Here is a 19,775-nt window from a genome sequence, read left to right as displayed (position 1 = left end):
GTTATCTTTAGGGGGTTCTCATTGTACTTCTCTAGACTATTGGTACTTGGTGGGGATATATTATTTGGTTTTTCATGTTATTTTTTTCTCTGTGAATTTGACATGTGAATTTCTTTTGTAGTTTCTGATCCTGTGTAAGACTCAATCCTTCTTTTGTTAAATTTAGGTCTGACTCTTTCATAAATTTATTTGCCTTTGTGGTTTACTTGTTGGGCATGAACAACTGGTTGGTCTTGGCTTCATTTTCTCTCTCTTGATTTTATATTGGAGTGGCCAAATCATTTTTGTCTTCAGGAGTTCCCACAGAGGCCCAAGTCAGATGAGGATCAGATGCTCTCAGGCTTTCTCCTAAGGTCTGGATCCCTCCAGGAAACACACTGCCTTCAGAAATTTGGGGGCTGGTTTGGACTGGGAGCAGGGCCCAGGAGATTCTGGTCTCAGGTAGCTGGTGGCTGTTTCACCCAGGAATGTAAACACAGTTGGGTCTGGGAAGAGGCCCGAGGGCTCCTGGGGACTGCGGAGAGGAACTGGATTGTCCTGAATGCAAAGGATCAGGAAGCAGTGGTGGTTCTGGGCCAAGAGGTCAGCCTGGTGTCTGGGGTGCCAAGACAAGAAATGGACCAGTACCCAGGTTAGGAGGATAAATGGGGTGGGGGAACTGGGAGGGTGAATGAGGCTGGAGGAGTCAAGGTGAGATGGGCACTGCTGGCCTTACCCAAGGAAAGGTGCTGTCATCAGGACACCAAAGATTGTGCAGTCCTGGGAAGCAAAAATTGTTTTGGGAGTTTTAAGAGGTGTGACCTTGCTGAAGGAAGTGTGTCTCTGGGGGTAGAATTTTTTTAAAGCTTTTCTGGATTTCCTGCCCTTCTCTGCTTCTTGTGCCTGTTTGAAGATGTGAGCAGTTAGAGTTCTGTTCATGCTCTGGTCACCTCCTGCCACTCTTCCTCCCTGCCCTGCCCTACAACTCCCTCTGGAACCTAGAACCATAAGTTCAAATAAACTCATCTTCCTATAATATCTGTTGATCACAGTGTATAATTATAGCAACAGAAAAGTAACTAAAACACCCAGGCTCCTATATGTGGTAAAGCTTTCTTACTTGAATAAGAAAGAAAAATTTTCTATGACAAAAACAGACTCAAGAATATACGGTCATTGAGTCAGCTCTACTGAGAACACTATTAGGAATACTATGGCTAGAAGAGAAAGATAAAATTGTCAAGAGCCTACAGGGAAAAAATAAGTGATATTAGGATAATAGTTATGCAATGTAAAACAACCAAAATAACTACTACAACATTGAAAGTGACATCAATTAATACACATCTCAGTACTGATGTTGTATAGTAATAGTCTGAATGTGCCCAACCAAAAGATACAGACTAGCCTACTGGATTAGAAAAAAGGGTCCATCGGAAACATACCTCACCTTCAAGGAAACCCCCCTACTTAGAGTAAATATATACAAAACTTAATCCAATTTTGTGGAATCAAAACATAAAAAAGTATTGTTATTCTAATATCTGACTACATATACTTCCAGACAAAACTAATCAGAAGAGATAATGAAAGCACTTCATTCTGATCAAGGGAATAATCCACCAAGAGGTTTTAAAATTTAAAAAGTGAGCACCAAGCTTGGGTGTACCTAACTTGATAAAACAAATACAAATTATAAAATTAATACAAAATTAATAGCTTTTCTATATACCAATGACAGTCAGGAAACAATCCCATTCACAACTGAAAAAAAATTTTTTTACCTTCAGTTAACCTAACCAAGGACTAGAAAGACCTCTGCTATGAAAACTAAACCTTCAAAGAAGAAAGTGGAGAAGAGACAATAGCATCAAAGCACCTGCCAAGTTCATGGGTTGATGCAATTAATATTGGAACAAAACCATTCTACCAGAAGTAATATACAGCAAACAAAATCTCCATGTTACCCTTAACTGATAAAGATATCTTAAGATTCATATGGAATAACAAAAGTTTACAGACAGCTAAAGCTGTTCTGAGTAAAAAAAAAAAAAACTTCTGGAGGCATTCGGTAGTCAATATCTTGGCTACTACAGACCCATAACAGTAAATGCAGCATGGGTCTGGCACAAAACAGATATTCAGATCAATAAATGGAATAGAAAACCCAGTTAGAAGGCCACACAGCTACAGCCACATGAAGTTTTACAGAGAGGATAAAATATACACTAGAGACAAAATAGTCTCTTCAGCACAGGGTGTTGGGAAAACCAAATGTGCTCAAGTAAAAGAATGATACTGGATTCCTTTCTCTCACTGTGCACAGATATCAACTCAAAGTTCATCAAAGACCCCAGTCTACTCCAGAAACTCTGAAAATGCAGAGTAAAGGTAAGGCCTATACTAAAAGATAAGCATAGGTAAGGGCATTTTAGCCCCTACCCCATAATACAGGTTCCTGTCATACCTTTTGGTTGCTCATCAGAACTAGATGATAAGACCCTATTTTGGAAGACACAACACACTCTGATGGCAAAATGCAGAAAAATCAAGCTGGAACTGATACAGAAGCTTCTTCCATCATGGCTGCTTTCGCAGTGCTGGAAGATGCTGGAGGAGAAAAGGCGTCAATGTTCTTAGCCAGCTATGAAACCTACAAACTAGAATACCAACCTGCCAGGCAATATGATATGTCCACTTGTGCAGTATTGGCAAGATGTTAAGGGAATGACCAACTGCTCTATGACTAAATTTGAGGCCTAATCCACAGGAAGGAATCCATGCCACATATTCTAAATCTGATTAAAAAAATACTCATTAGGGAGGTCATATTCCTTAGAGGGAAACTTACTATTGTTAACTACATTAATATAGTGTCAATGTACCTTCTAAATATTTTCTGTACCCATACACAAATGCTTTCCTTAGCCTTAATTGTAGAAACTGTTTTTGCAGTGAACATCTGTAAATACAGAGACACCTGGCTGCTCAAGTAACTGAGAATAAGTTACAGTTGAATACACAGTCCTAACCAAGAAATATTTTACTGTTATTTATGTGTATGTATTTACATGTGTGTATGCACACTTACATACAGGTGTCTACAGAAGCCAGAAAGAGTGTCAGATTCCTCTGGAGATAGATTTACAGGTAGTTGTGAACCACCTGATGCCAGTGCTAGGAACTGAACTCCTCTGGTCCTCTGTAAGATCAGCAAGCACTTCATTGCCAGTCAATGCCAACAAATGTTGCCTGTTGGGCTCAGCTTTGAAACTGTTGTGTCTTGTGAACAAGACACATATGCATAATGTTTTTACTATGCATACAAGGCTTTCTGCTCTGTAAGAAATGTAATGGATTAATTAAAGAAAACAAAGATATAATATTTTCTTACTGTCATTCCTCAGCATAGAAATATGAATAAGCATGTTTTTGGATTATATTGCATTAGAAGCTTAAATTTAAAGAATAGTATTTGAGTTACTAACTTCAGTTTCATAAAAAAAAATCACTAAATGAAATTTGAGTTTGGGATTAGGACAGAATTCTTAGCAGTTTCTGAAATGACACTAAACATATTCCTGTCATCCTGTACTAGTTATTTACATATAGCATTTTCACCATTGACTATTATAAAGTCACCATGTCAACCAACTGGGAAAACCGTTGAAGATTTTCTGTATCTTCCAGTATCAAATATACAGCCAAAGTTCAGTATTCGATGTAGAAATAAATAAGTACATCCATCCCATCAGTATACAGATTTGATTTTTGGGTTTCAGTACATAAAAATAATGTATGTAGCAAAATTAATTATATTAATAATCTTTTTGATTTATTATTATTAAATGTTTCATTTGTATATATTTTCAGAATCAAGAAAAAATTTCTTTTGTGAAAATAGAGCCCGAGTCCTAAAAGCCTCAGTGTAGAGAATGGTGGCTCATTGTCCTGATTGAAGTGAAGAGCCTTTGGACATAAACCTATATAAACCCCAACAAGAAAGGCCCAACTAATTTACACCAATTGTAGCAAAGTTAAAATGCCAATGACAAAGTTAATAAAAATCTAAAATAACGTATTTTAAATTCTTTTTTCTTTTCAAAACATGTCCAATTAATGAGGCATTGTGTGCTATTCCAAATTCCACTGCTGCGTCAAAAATACTGAGATTAAAAACTCAAGAGAATGATCTAGTTGGCTCAGGGTTTCCAAGTTTTCAGCTTACTGTCACTTGGACCCAGGGCACCATGGTGTGGTAAAACAACAGGGCAGGGAACGTGCGACAGACAGAGCAAAGCCAGAGTTGTCAACATTCCCTTCAAAGCCTGGAGCCGATTGTCCCATCTAAGCTCTTCCTGAGGACGGACACCTCCCTGCAGCATCACCAGAAGACTTAACCTTCAGCACAGGAGCCTGTGGAGCACGTTTCAGATCCACTTTGCAGCACCCTATTTCTTTCATATTCGCTTCATCTTTAAGGCTCTGTAGTTGCCTTTCTTATAACTACACCTGCTAATGAAACACAGTTGCTAGATAGGCTGAACGTGAAACTCAAGCAGCAGTAGCAGCTTACCATGCACCTTCTATGTCTGTTCCTGGGAAATAAGACTGACAAAATAGATCTTCTGACGTATATTTCGATGATAAATGTTAAGTAAAACCTATTTATCCTGAATTGACAACAGGGCTCAATACTTCATTATCTGGCTTTCTTGGTGCCTGCTTGGTTGGTAGCTGTAGCTATGGGAGTCCCTTAAACAGTGTTTGTGGTCCACTATTCTCCATCTGTTATTCTTGTTTTGAGAACACGTATCTCTAATATGACTCCAGCTGTTGCGTCTCCATTGTGAGCTGGCAGTTCAGGAATCCTGAGTGTTCAGTTCCCAATGACATTACCAGAAACATCTCCATTTCCTTAACCCATTCTGGGACCCTTCCTTTAAGGACTGATCACAGTACAGCCTCTCTATTCAAACATAGTATCCTATTTTTGTGCCTCCATTCTTGCGTCAACTTCTCACTGTTCCTTCCTCCACCCTCCAGTAAATCTTCCCCCCCCATGCATAATGCTGCAGTTTCTTGTCTCTCATCATGTGGCTTGGTCAATATCCTCTTAAACAACTTTTGAGGTTGTCTGTCCTCTTTTATTTGTATCCTCTTTTCCATATTTATGTCCCTCAGGTGATGTTTCTTTGTATATTCACCTCGGCCTTACTGGACAGTCAGACATTGCTTATCTTTTTGGTGACAGCAGAGAAATCTAAAAAATTGCAGTCCTTGTCATTGCCTGCACCCCTTCGGACTGAAGACACAACTGAAGATCTGCCCAGTTTCCACTGTCAGTGTCCATAATGTTATTCTCTAAATCAAACACTTATTATCCAATTCCAGTTGCCATTAGCAACACTTTCTGTTTACAGGACTATCTCATGCAATCCCTTTTGCAATAAAATTGTCTTATTAACACTGATAAGCCATCACATCTGCCACATCTAGTATGAATAGACATGCTAGACTCTAACTTCAGTCACATAAAAATCTCAATTAAACCATCTTGATCCTTCATAATGTGGTAGCATGGAATTACACATAATTTTATTCTACTTTTTACACCAGTCATTCCATTCTAATAAGCGCAAATCTCATTGTCGCCTTCTCACCATGTATATCAAGGCATACTCACAAAGTGGTCAGTGTGTTACTTTGTTTACATATTCTCTGAATCACATACATTCTTTACAGTCTACATAATTTTCAACTTCCCATTTCTGTGGTGCCAAATACACATGGCTGAAAAGGTCATCCCTCCTAGAGAAAAACCTACTTTTGTCACACCACTAGACCAATATAATTTCTTACTATATTCTAAATAAGTATCCTTACATTTACAGACATCTGTACCTCGCCATTTATCAAAAGAGCTTATTTTTGCAACAGATGGAGACTCTTACAAAGCTCCACAGATCGGCAAATGCAGAAAATAAGTGTCTGTGAGGTGCTCATCCCTAAATGACACATCCATAATGCAGTCTTCACACCTAAGATCCAGGGAGCCTAGTGGAACAGGGGACAGAGAGAATATTAAAGTATCTCTCAACTGTCACCAGTGAAACTTCTTCATGCAACAGATGGTGATTAACCCAGAAACCACAACTGGCCAAAGTGCAGCAAATAAGAGGCTGCAGAGTGCTTATCTTTGAACAGAATACTTAAATCAAACCTCTGCCACACAAGGCTCAGGGAGCATACAGAAGAGAGGGCAGAAAGATTATAAGAGCTGGAGGTGGGGATGACCCCTAGGAAGCAGAGCCTCCTAGACATCTGAGAAGATACTCACATGAACTTACAACAGTAGTAACAGTGTGCACGAAACACATGTAAGCTCAAGTCAGAAAGAAACCAGCCTTAGTGTGGGGAAGTTGGTAAGAAGCCTCAACCTCAGCTGGAGAACTACTGGCAACCAATAACTACTGGTGAGAGGCAGGGTTGGATTTCTCTAAGGCTGCGGACTATAGTAGATAGGATAACTAGGCTTCAATAGATGACACACACCAACGGACATTTGGGGACACTAACTTGACTTGGTAGACCTGAACACATATGACATAGCACATGAAACTGGGAACAAGAGGGCTGCATATGGGGAGTTAATACATTCAAAAAATATTGTATGAAATTCATAAAAATTCAATAAAATATTTCTTAATAATTTATTTACTATTTTTCTTTTATGTGTATTAGAGTATTGCCTGCATGTAAGTAGGTGTGACCATGTCACGCAGTGCTCACGGAGGTGAGAAAAGGGTGTCAAATCACGTGGAACTGGAGATGTGGACAGTTGTTAGCTGCCATTTAGGTGCTGGGACTCGAACCTGGATCCTCTGCGAGAGCAGCCAGTGCTCTTAACCTCTGAGCCATCTCTCCAGCCCCTAAAATATTTTTTTAAATATATAAATATAACCGTCATGTGTTCATACTAACTTTTCAATCAACAGTGATTTGTTCACATAGAAATTATATTTCCCTCTTACAATGTTTTACATGTTTACTTCATCATATGTATCGTTTTAGTATTTACCCTTCTGTTCTCAAATTCTACAACATGAAACTTAACATATTATTAACAGAGTATGAAAACAATGCATAGGCTGAACGTGGTGGCACATATCTTTAAATTTCACTCAGAAGTCCTAGCAAGGAGGATTAGCACAAGATTGAGACTATCCTGAGCTACATAGTAAAACTATCTCGTAAAGAAAATTAAAAAATAATAAAAGCAAACAAGCAATTATATATTATCTTATATATGAGAGTGTTTTGCAGCAACGCAGATTCTGCAGTCTCCTGTTCTCTACACCTTGGTCACTTGTGGCCTTCTGTGAGCATGGCACTCTGTATATGAGGAATCTTCCTGGTAAGAGTTGAGGCATGCTCAGTATAGAACTGAGAAATTGGGGAGCAGGCTCCAACCTTAGCCAAGGAACTATTGGCAGCTGATAACTGCTGGGTGAGGGAGATTTGATCTTCTTTAAGGGAGTGACTCTAGATAGGCTGACTAGGCTCCCATTGTTGAAACTGCACCGAGGGACATCTGGGTACAAAAGCTTGACTCAGTAGCCCTTAACATATTACAGAATCCATGAAATCTGGTGGTGGGGGTGACTATGAAGGGTATAGATGAGGGAGGGGATCAAAGTCTAAATATGACTAAGATTCATTGTATGACAAGTACAAAAATTCAATAAAAATATACATTAAAATACATTTATAATCTTATATCAGTTGTTAAATGGGATACTGCAGTATATTTTGTGTCCGCATACTTTGCTAATTAAAACCGTGAGTTCCATATGTATCTACATATTATATGACATTTTCCCTTTGGGGATAGATTAACTTTGACCTGCTGCTTTTACTTTCCTTTCTATGTGGAATGATCTCGACAAGAACTTCTTGATACACTATCATTTTCTAGAACAGTATATGAAGGCCTCTGACTCAAAGTGCTTCTTTTGGTAGTAGAAGCCTGGTATACCTAGAACACATATTATGAATGATCCTATGTTTGCTGATGTATTGTGTATGTCATGTTGGTAAATGTGAAACAAAATATATTTTTATATTTGTGAAACTAATGAATCATCTAAGACATGCCTTTTTTTATAACCAATATTTCTGCCTGAGCTATTTAGAAAGTCTCTGTTTACCTGAATCTGAAAGCTATCTGTAATACATGGAAAAGAACATTTTTGGATGCTGTGGTTGATGTATTGGGACTTTTCAAGAATAAGTACAACTATACTTGGTTCTATGATGTGTCCTTGAAATTACAATTAAAGTTTGTTGCTGGGTTAAGATGCACAATTTGCATGAATCACCATAATACCCCAGCCATTTTTATTAACAAAAATTCTTTCTAATCACATAGTTTTGATGTAGAGAATTCAGATATATTTCAATATTGATTGCTTGTGACTGATTTAAAGTTTCTTTAAGTTTTTGTCAACACTGTATGCACTAGTTATCTATAAAATGCATACACTATATGATTTAATCTATAACATTGGCATATGTAATATAAAATAGCTTTGAATAAGCTGCGTGAAGTTAACAGCACCACTGTAGAACTGGATGATATTTTCATGCTATTATGTCATAGGTAGCATAAAGATATTCACAAGCTTTATGAATATGAAATTTCCACTTTTGAAATTATTTTGAAAACAACGAATTATTGTTTGATAGACCACCAGTCTAAACTCACTATTTTTGTGGTCCTTATTTCAGTGTGTGAGAAATTCTTTGCTGCCTTTAATTTGCCATGACATTTTAATAGAAAGTCCAATTCCTGGAATTCGAGGAATTTTGTGTCATTTTTCTTCAATGCTATTCCAGACTCTGATAAAATGGTGTGTGGAGTCTGATGCTATTTGAAGGAACTCAGGTTTATCTTAAGTGAGTCTTTGAAAATTAGAAAAAAGCCTTTCCTATATTTGGAAGTGTCCTGGCAAGGAGCAGAGGGTAAAGAAAATCATTGTAGAATGCTGTTTGTTCAATTCAAAAGGAAGTCTGCTATTTTATGGGCCATTTTTATTCTTTGACTGGCTTCCCTGGAGAGATTCAAATAAAGAGGTTTGAAATACGCCAGGTTGAAAGGCTGAGTATGTCAAGAGTATGGATTACTGAAGCAAGATCATCTTGCAGCTTTATTTTCTGTCTGGAGCCTTCTACAAATGAACAGAGGCATCCTGGTTACTGCTGCCACCTCAGACTCCAGGGGCATCAGTGTGTTTCACATCATAGAGCCTCAGTGGGGAGGCCTCTCCAAACCAGATGCTACTGACCTTCCCAAACTCCAGCTTCCTCTTTTCAAAGCTATGAATTTTTTATTACTCTACAGCCCAAGCTGAGGCAAGTAGGTTGCAGACAGATTTTGTTCAACATTTTAAGCAACAGGAATACCAACAATTTTGTTGCATAACGAATACTTTAAAACAGGTGCATATCTATTTATCTTTTGAGTCATTCTACCTCTGTATGTTTTAATGTCATGGGTTCTTCTGTAACCTCCTGAGGAGAAAGCATCAGCAGTGAACTCCAGGTTGCCAAGAGATTGAACAAATATGTTACAGTTATTTGTAAAGTTTCCAAATAGTTTGTTTGCAAAATGTATTGGTTAGAAATAAATGTAATTCTCACTCTGTTAGCATGACATTGAAATGGAGCAATTGGTTTAAAGTTCATTGTGAAAAATATACATAGTTTAAAAATCACTACTGTACTCATATCTCTCTTCCCACTCAAAAATACTCTTTAAAAGAGATGGGACATGAGTAGTGTATACTACTGGTGTGTTCAAAGAGTAACCTTCCTAACATACAGCAATGCAAGGTACTTCTTGAAAAGGAAAATGATTGATAGGAATTTTCAGGGAAATCCTCTTTCAAGTGTAAAAATTGGTGAGGAAGAGCTGATCTTCTTTAAGGGAGTGACTGTAGTGTCTGACTAGACCCCAGTGGGTGAACTTGCACTGAGGGACATCTGGGGACCCTAACTTGACTCAATAGACCTTCATATAAATGACAGAATGCATGAAATCCAGTGGAGGGGGAGTATGGGTGGGTGCCAGTGAGGAAAGAGTTATAAAGATATTAAGATGGTGTGTATGAAATGTATAAAAATTAAATAAAAATTACAAAAATTGCAATTTTCTATTGTAATGACTGGCTGTTGGATTGGTCCATTGCTTTGCATAGGCTTTCTTGACTCTGCCTAGAAAGCTATAGTTCAAGATCCTGTCCTGAGGTCTTGAGACTATCTGTGGGACTGGACAAACACAGTTGAATACATTTAGAGTCATTTCTCAGTTGCTGCTGAGTAACATCTCCTAACCTGTTTACCTTATCAAACATAAAGGAACACTTGTATAGTGAATAGTTCAAAGCTTAAGCCACGTCCTCATTGGGATGTTACTATCTGTAACTATCTGAAAAGAGACAGGGAAAGACATGTCCAGTAGGACAGTGGTGTTCTTGAGGACCAGCAACTAGATCATCACATGCTTTTCTTGTGTTGAGTGTTCTTTTGATTTTCCTTAAGAGTGAACTCCTAGTTCCAATGAAACAGCATTTGATTGCCTGCTTAACTCTTCCAGGAACACAAGAACAGAAGGTTGTGAGGAAGCTGTGTGATCCACCTCCTCTATTGAAGTTTATCTCACTCAGGTTCTCTTCTCACTTCATTTCATCTTCATAACTGGATGGATGAATGAGAATTGAGAAGGGTATTGTGACAAGCCATTAAAAGAGCATGGATTGAAATTGTTTTTCTATACTGAGCCAGGCTCAAAGCCAGTGCTAAGGATTGTGCTTTCTATAGTTGGTCTTTTTGTCATTTTTGTGTTTGTTTCTTAAATTTTTATTGATTTGAGAATTTCAGTGTATTTTTATCATAATCAGAGACTTGTTCCTTCACTCCCCACCTTGCTACCCCTCCCCTGGCTGGGAGAGACAGAGAGGGAGAATTTTCCTTACTAATTCTTGTTTGGTTTTGAGACAAACTCTCACTATGTAGTACTGGCTCATCTGGCACTCTCTACGTAGATCAGGCTGGCCTCAAACTAACATAGTTCCCTTTGCCTCTGCCTCCTGAGTGTTAGGGTTAAAGACATGTGGTACTACTGGCAGGCCTATTGCTGTAGTTTCTGTTTTGTTTAGGATTACCTGACCTCATTAAAATGTCAAGGTCATTTTTGCAGCTAGAGTTCATAGAAATCTAGCACAGCCAATCTGGCTATCCCATTCAGAACTCTGCTGAGTCTTCAAGAGAGATGGAGCATTCCAGGTCTAGTTAATAACCCAGTGGCTGCAGAGACCTTCTCATTTGCTTACTTTCTCTTCACCTTCTCCTTGCTATGAGCTCATTTTAGTTTCAGTCATTTTTACTAAGTGCTCTACATATGTGTTTACTTTGCACATCTGTATTGAAAATGGGAGATCTAGGCCTTAAGGGCTTTAACTGTCTAATTTTGCCGCTTGCCAGTACAAAGAATGATCCCCCCAACCCTTGCTGTCTCTTTCATTTGCATAAGTGAAGATAAAACAACACCAAACTTATGGTGAAAATTTATTGTCAGTATAAACCTACTGGAAAACAAAAAGTGAGCAGAGCTTCTCTGTGGAGTAGTGGTGTAGTAAAGAAAAATAAATCATAGAAGTTTGCTGTTTGGGAAAACCCTTTGGTTGGCTTGCTAAAGGAAGGGTGTGCCATTGTGGAATGAAACATCAGAGGGCTGCGTAATGTAAGTTGCTTCTTCGAAACTAGCTAGATCTCACAAATCTTTTAAGGAATAAACACTTCTCAAGACACTTTCAGCATCATGAGAAATAGGATAGGGTCCAAGTAGATACTGAACATGGAAAGAACTTTATTCATGCTGCAGGTGCTTATTTTATGCTACATTGCAGTGTTCACTTAGAGTCACAACTGTCATCTTGAGAACACTTTCCTAAAACCAGCCAAAGGGGAAGAAGTGATTTCACTGTGGCTTACCAGTGGCTCCCTGTAGTCTGCTGTCCCCTGTGACTGGATGGTAGCTCCACACCATTCTCATTCAGGGTTGAGAATGAGAACATTCTTATGAGGACATTGGAGAAAGTCAAAATTCCCCATATATGTTGATCACTTCACGTAGGATGTATAGTTCAAATAATCTGCTGTAGTTTATGCTTGGTGTCCAAGATTTTCCCAAGATGACCCCAGTGATCTGGGTAATGGAGAGAACAAGATAAGATTGCACATTTTCTGTGAGGAATGTTTTAGAAAGATTCATGAGACTGAATGGGGCTTTTCTCTCTCCTTCATACCTGGTTTAACTACCTCCCAAGGTACACTAGAAAACTGCCACAATACACATGCTACAATCAAGAAAAAAAAGCATTTCTAATTTTTCAGAAAAAGAAAGTGATTATATACTCTAGAATATCAGTCCCTCTGTCAGCTCTATAGTTAGTATGACACATGCATAGAAAGAAGAACTTATTGAATAAAATACATTCCAGATTGCTGAAGAAAATCACTGGACACAGTTTTTATTTTAGTAAAATCTCCAATAGTATCCTCTTTTACACAGGAAACAATAATAATTTGAACATTAAATTATGTATTCCCTATCTCATATGCAAATGTTTAGAAATACCTAGTGGCTATATTCTGTTATTACCTAATAGCATTTTCCTAGAAGTCCACTATAAATTTTTCAGGATATAATGGCTCTTATTCTTCACAATTAAGAAGTGGCTTATTTGAAAGATGGCAAACATTGACTAATAATGTACTATTATTAAATAAAGAGTATATGTGATGAGCAATGAAGAAATGAATGGAGATTAGGGTGAAGGGAGTGACACAGAGAGAGGACTTGGCTCTGACACAGGAATTTGAGAAGCTCCACATCTTCTGTCTGCAAGGTAGAGATCTCCAGAAGCCAGTGAAATAATTCAGTCTGAGTTTGAAGGCCAGAGAACCTGGGGAGATGATGGAGTAAATTCTAGTCCAAGATAGCATGCTCCAGATCAAGCAGTCAAGCAGGAGACCAGCAGGTGAATTACTCCTTTTCCTCTTGTTCTCTTCTGTCTCCCAATAGGAAATCAATTGCAGTTCATTACACTACACAAAGACATGCTGTACTATGGAGCTTAGTGACAGTCAATCCAACTCAATATTATGAATCTTGAACAAGTTATGCAATATATGAAAACAAATGATGATGTTTTACAATGGCAGTATACTCCAGCCCAGTGCCATGAAGCTCCATAACATTTGGTGATAGCCAAAAGAGGAAATCATCGTATCACCATTTGACCACTGTTCTTATGCCCTGACCTTGGCTCCTGTTCTTATTGCAGATTTCCAGGAAATTTTTGAACTATTAGATATTCCTTCAGTGAGTATATTTTCTCTTGAACTAGCCAAGCTAATACCGTTTTTTAATAACAAATTCTAATTTGATATATACGTACTTACGAATATGGAAAATATCCCAATACCTCTAATTTATGTAAGAAATTATTTCAAATTTCTGTGATAACCATTTCCTTGCAACAAAAACCCATGCCTTGAGATCACCCAGTAAATACAAAGGAAACATATAACCTCTAAACCCTAATGAAAATGTAAAGCATGTTTAATAAAATAGGATATATTAAAATATTGAGCACTGCTAGCAAGATAAGTGTACTATGTTTTAAAATATGCATCCTAATACAGAATTAGATGTTCAAATATTGGATTAGAGGTGAAAAGTTATTTGCCTAAGGATTCTAACTAAATACCATTATGAATTATTAATAGGTTTTCTATAAGTGGAATTATCTCACTTGAGGGATTATGGTGAGATGAGGATTTGTCCTAGATCTTATTCTCACATCTAACACTTACTGTTTATGTGATTATCAGTAACTAACCTCTCTAAGATGCACCGCCTTATTTTTATATAATAAAAATTTTGGAACAAGTCTTAGCACTTTGTTTTCATTTTTATGAATTAAACACTTATGTCTTATTTATCTGTATAAGACCTTTAACATTTTAATAATTAAATTAACATTGAAATGACTAGTGCACTCGTCTACTAAAGCCTATTAACCTATGTATCTACAAAGTTGCACCCCAAGGAGTGGCACACTGGCACACATTGCTTAGGTTCCAAGTACATTAAACCTTTAAAGGAATACCATTTATACTCCTCTCAGAATCTTTTTTTTTTCTGTTTGTTTTATTTTTGTTAGATTGTTATTAATTAATTTGTTTGTTTGTAGGTCTTGGTGCCACAATACACATGAAGAAGTCAGATGACTACTTGCAGCAGTCAGTTCACTCCTTCCATCATGTGGGTTCTGAATGGAGCTCAGGTCACCAGAGTTGAGGGCAAGTATCTTTACCTGCTGATCCATCTTGCAGGTGCCTGTTTATTTTTATTTTTCATTGAATTTTTACAAGTTTCACACAATACATCTTGATCATATACACGCACACTCATAGGTACCTCCCCACCATATTTCATGCATTCTGTCATATGTGTTAAAATCTATCCAGCCATGTTTTTATACCAAAATGTCCCTCAGTATAAGTCCATCCTCTGGAGCTTGATCAACCTATTTAATGTCATCTCCTTACAGAAAACCAACTCTCCCTTTCTCTGTAGTCATCAGTTGCCAATAGTTCCTCAGTTAAAGTTGGGGAATCTTACCCATTTTCCAACTTCTATACTGGGACATTGTTTATTTTAGCTTCCCCTGCCTCTTATAGATGGCTTTGCATTGACAGCAGCAATAGTTGGTAATTTAACTTTATTTTCTGATCTGTGTTGAGTGAGAGCAGGGTTATCTGTTTTGTGTCAGGGGAGAGATGATTGAAGATTTGGTTATTTGTTTTCTAGTCATGTGTGTGTTTTGCCTACATCTTGTAAATAATGAAAACAAATGTGTGTGCAATGCTGGTGGAACCCAGAAGAGGGATTTGGATTCCCTGGAACTGGAGTTATGAGCAGTTGCTTACTGCCATGTGGGTTCTGGAAACTGAACCCAGGTCCTCTGCAAGAGAAGCTTATGCTCTTAACCACTGAGCCATCTCTGCAACCCCTGGTTAGTTAGTTTTTGTTACTTGAAATAAGACCTAGTGATCATAACTGATGCAAGAATTAATACTAAGAAAAGTATGTTATATAAAAAGTCTAGTAAAATGCAAAATATGGTTAATATCAAGGGTACATAGAAAAGCTTTAATGGCTTTAACCAATAGTACATAGTAGGATGGCAATTAATTCCAGGCTACGTTCAAGGGGGTCGAATACACCTTGTTTTTATCATCCTGGTCCTATGATCCAACGGAGAAGACAAAGTTTTCCTACTATTGAGAGAGATACCAAGCCACATTTGTTCTGGCCACATCTGTTTAGATGTAAGATATATAAGTAAAAATATCATGCACATTCAAGACCTTGGAAAGTCTCTAGCTAACTACAGCTTTATGCATGACCCCAAACACCAAACTATGTCCATTAAGAATAAAGGAAAACAAAACTGGCACTAATATAATGTGAAAATATTGATACTTTGTCGTTATTAGTATATTTAATTATGTTTTCTAGACCTTAGGAGGAAGCCCGAGGGTTCCTGACTGGCACCTGACTTGGCCTCTGCAGGAGCTGCTTCTGCAGGAGCTCCTGAGTAGCTGAACTAGAGCCATCTGGTTCCTCCACTATAAAATCAGAAGAGAGAACCTGAAGCCTAGAACACCAAGATATTCATACCCAATCAGATTACAACCAAAGCACACCAATAACACAAACAGAATCAGACTTCAACTCAACAAAGGAAGGCTTCATTTTCATACCGGAATCACAAACAACAAAATACAACGAAAAAATAATAATATGAAATATCAAAATAATATGTTCCCACCAAACACCACCTAGTCCTATAGAAGAGTTCTACAATGAGAAGGCCCTAGAAATAACCCAAGACACAGAATTTAAAAGAACAACCGTAAACATGGTCAAAGAATTCAATGAATTTAAAAAACAAACTCAAAGAAGAACTAAAAGAATACAGTGATAAACTTCTGACTGAATTCACAAAAGAGTTAGAAATAGTGACAAAAACTCAGGCTGAAATGGGAAATAAAAAACTCAATAAACCATTTTGAAAGGGCTGTAGAAAGTCTCAGCAATAGAATCTATGAAATGGAAAACAGGATATAAAAATTGGATGATAAAGTTGAACTGGAACCCTCAAACAAAGATGATGAATTAAAAAAAACACACAAGTATGGAATATCCAGGAAATTTGGAATACCATGAAAAGACCAAGTTTACATATCATAGGCATAGAGGAAGAAGAAGAATCTCAGGTTAATGGTATTGACCATACCTTCAACAGGATAGTAGAGATTAGAAAAGACATGCTCATACAAATAAAAGAAGTATGTGGAAAACCAAATAGAGAGGACCAGAAAAGAAACTCCCCACAACGTATCACAGCTTTCTCTTAACATTTTTCATAAATTTCATATTCTTAATGATTTTCATTAATTATTGTTCATTTATAATTGAATATATTAGTTAGTATAATAAAATATGAAGGTTTTTTAGATATTATGTCTTTTTTCAGTAGTTCTAATGACAATTCTGTTTTTTATTCTCCAGGGGGAAGAGACAGTAAAACATAGGTAAAATGAAAGTAGGAAGGGGACATACTAGGGCAGACAATTTCAAGCATAAAGAGGGTAGGGTATGTGGAAATGATGAGGTGGAGAAGGCTTAACTGAAATGAAGGGTGCCTGAAAATCTGGCCTTCCAACCCAAGGGTAAAAGCTAATGAGAGGTGGTAGTAGAACACAGACATCAGGAAAGGAGAGAGGAGAAATTCTTAAGGTTAAAGGTTTAAGTAGGGATAGAGGAGTTAGTTGGTGAGAGGAAGGTAAGAGGTGGTAAAACTATACATGAAGAAGCCTTATGAAATTTGGAAATAGTTTGTACATTGCACAAGTGTCATGCAATGACAACAGATGTCAGAAGAGGGTGTCAGATTCCCATGGAACCGAAGTTATAGACAGTGAGGGGCCTTGTGGGTGCTGAGAATCGAACCCGGTCCTCGTGAAGCCCATCCAGTACTCTTCATCATTGAACCCTCTCTTTAGCCCACAACCACCCACTTTAGATGCAGCACACAGGAAAATCAATCTCAAACTGACCAGGAAACTCCCTGCTGACTAGTTTATACAGTATCAAAAATTGCTATGCAGGCTTCTGGCAGAAAAAAAAAAAAGAAAAGATATCAATGATCTGATCTCACCCTGAAATGGGCCCTTCATGTTACAATACTGACTGACCTGACAAGATGTGCCCACTGGTGCAATAGTGGCATGATGGTTATTTGGGAAACCAACCCCTTTCCAATTAGATCTGAGGCCTGCTTCACAGGAAGCATTTCATGCCTGATACTGAAAATCTTTTAAGAAACCCATGAATGGGAAGACCCTATAGGTCCTAGTGGTAATGCTGTTAAACTGCCTTTTAAAGAAAATGTACAAATGAATGATATTTTCAAGGATCAAATACAAATTTTTAAAGAGAAGAAAGTATTTTCTACCTTTGTTTTAAACAATTATAATTAGCATTGTCATGCAAATGCAATGATAGAGAAGTTGGACCTAAAACAATTTTGTCTTTTACAAGTCTTCCTTTTGAAATTCTAAGCATTATTGTTTTGTAATATTTTTTTCCCTTAGTTTACTGTAGATATTAGTGACACTATATATCTTATGATCCCTGTTTCCACATAATAATATGATTATTTCTGCCTGCCTCTGGAGTTCTACCAGCATATATTTTGCTCATGCTTCTTTCTAATGAAACCTGTCTCTTCCTGAGTCATGACAATCTTGTCATCATAGTACAGTTGAGAAAAGGGTTTGCTTCCATTTTGTTGTGGAGTCCTTTCTTTTTAACATAATACATGGGAATCTTGTTACAACACTTAATTTTCATTATAGTCCATGTAACATGTACTTTCCTATTTAATCAGACATCAGTGATGAGAACTGATTCTAGTGTTTTCTGTTTAGAGCAAAACAGTGTTTCCACAGGGAGACATTAGACTTCTGAATTGTTTGTTTGGTTGCTTTAGTTTTTACCCAGAAAACATCTGGCAACGTGAGCTTCTGCTGCAATGTGGGAAGCCCGGACATCTTTGTATGTAAGAGTCTTTCCATTCTGTTTTTATAGACTCATTAATTTCTCTGGAGAGGAAAGAAAAAGCTATTACTATTAGAAAAGTAAGATTGCACATTGGGAATTTGAAACATATCGACAACAAATCACAATAGGAATATAGATCCTTATTTGGAGTAGTTTTGTGAGTGATTTTGGTTTTCTTAAAAATACCATCATACTCACCATTTTAATTCTAGGCTATGCCAGACTGTCAAACTGGATAACTCCTCGGGATGCACTTTGCCCAAGAAGACAAACAGAAGATTAACTAGTGTTCTGCTAAAATGGCAACTGCATGTTCATATATCTAAATCAGAAGTGTTAACTGATTTTATGCTACATCTGTGTTCAACCAAATGGATAACCTTGCATAGATCTGTTTCTTGTACATTTTGTGCACCTATGGATCTATAACCATATTTTATATATAGGTATATCATGCATTTTTAGTATCTCTTTATATCTAAACATCAGAAATTTTTAAATGTAAGGATTCTTTCCATTGTATTTAATCCTATCCATGTAAGCATGCTAGACACAAGTTGTCTAAAATTATAGCTGTAGCTAAAAATGACTTTTCTGATTTGGGTAACATATTCCCCAATGACTACATTATTAGTTCCATTGGGACCAATTTATAGCTATGGACGCATGGGCTGAATAAGGCAAAGTATCATTGTTTTTAATGCACTACTCAAAATATGAAATCCATAGGGAAAGCATAGTAGGGCTTAGTAAACAGGGCACATCTCCCTCAGACAATACTTTCTCACAAAGTTTAATTAATTTATTATTTTTAAGGTGGTACAAAGGAGTCTGAAAGGGAATTTATAATATACTCATTTTTCCTTAGAAAAATACTGTTTTTACCAAGTGATATGCTCTACTGCAGTGACCTCAAATAGAGGGAAAAGAAGTGAAATTCACTAGGCAGGTCCTATGTTATGCAGTTACTGTGTATACTGTTCATGAAACAATTGTCTCATAAAAATACCATGCATTTACTTATTGTTCCTGTTTTACAGATGAAGCTGAATTTTCAATTTTATCTGAACCACTTTCTATCTGACTCCCAAAACAGAGGTTTTTCTCACGAGTATAACTTGCTCCATCCTGTTTATCCCCTTTGCACAGGTAATTTACTGGCTGCTTAATATATGCTAACATGTACTTAATCCAGAACTTCATGCACCTGCCCATTTTGAATCATTTTGCAAAAAGATGATTACAATTTCATTCTTTGTCCCATTTAATTCTGCTCATACCACTTGCAACTTTTGGGTTTATTTTGCTGATGTTCCAGATTCCTTTCGCTCTATGAAACTAGTTTTTGTGTTTCATAATGGACAGCAAGTAACCTGACAACAGAGACTCTATATAACACACATTTGTGTATTCAGTATCTAAAATGTGCTGGGAACAAAGTCATATTAATGGAATACCTAGTGCTAACAGGATGAATGAGAGTGTGTGACATGGTCCGAGGTTCTGGGATAAATGAAGCTAGATTATCTTTAGC

Source organism: Nannospalax galili, unplaced genomic scaffold (genome assembly GCF_000622305.1).
Source record: "Nannospalax galili isolate Female #2095 unplaced genomic scaffold, S.galili_v1.0 scaffold441, whole genome shotgun sequence".
In the NCBI taxonomy this organism is placed as follows: Eukaryota; Metazoa; Chordata; class Mammalia; order Rodentia; family Spalacidae; genus Nannospalax; species Nannospalax galili.
Note: the sequence above shows the minus strand (reverse complement) of the source record.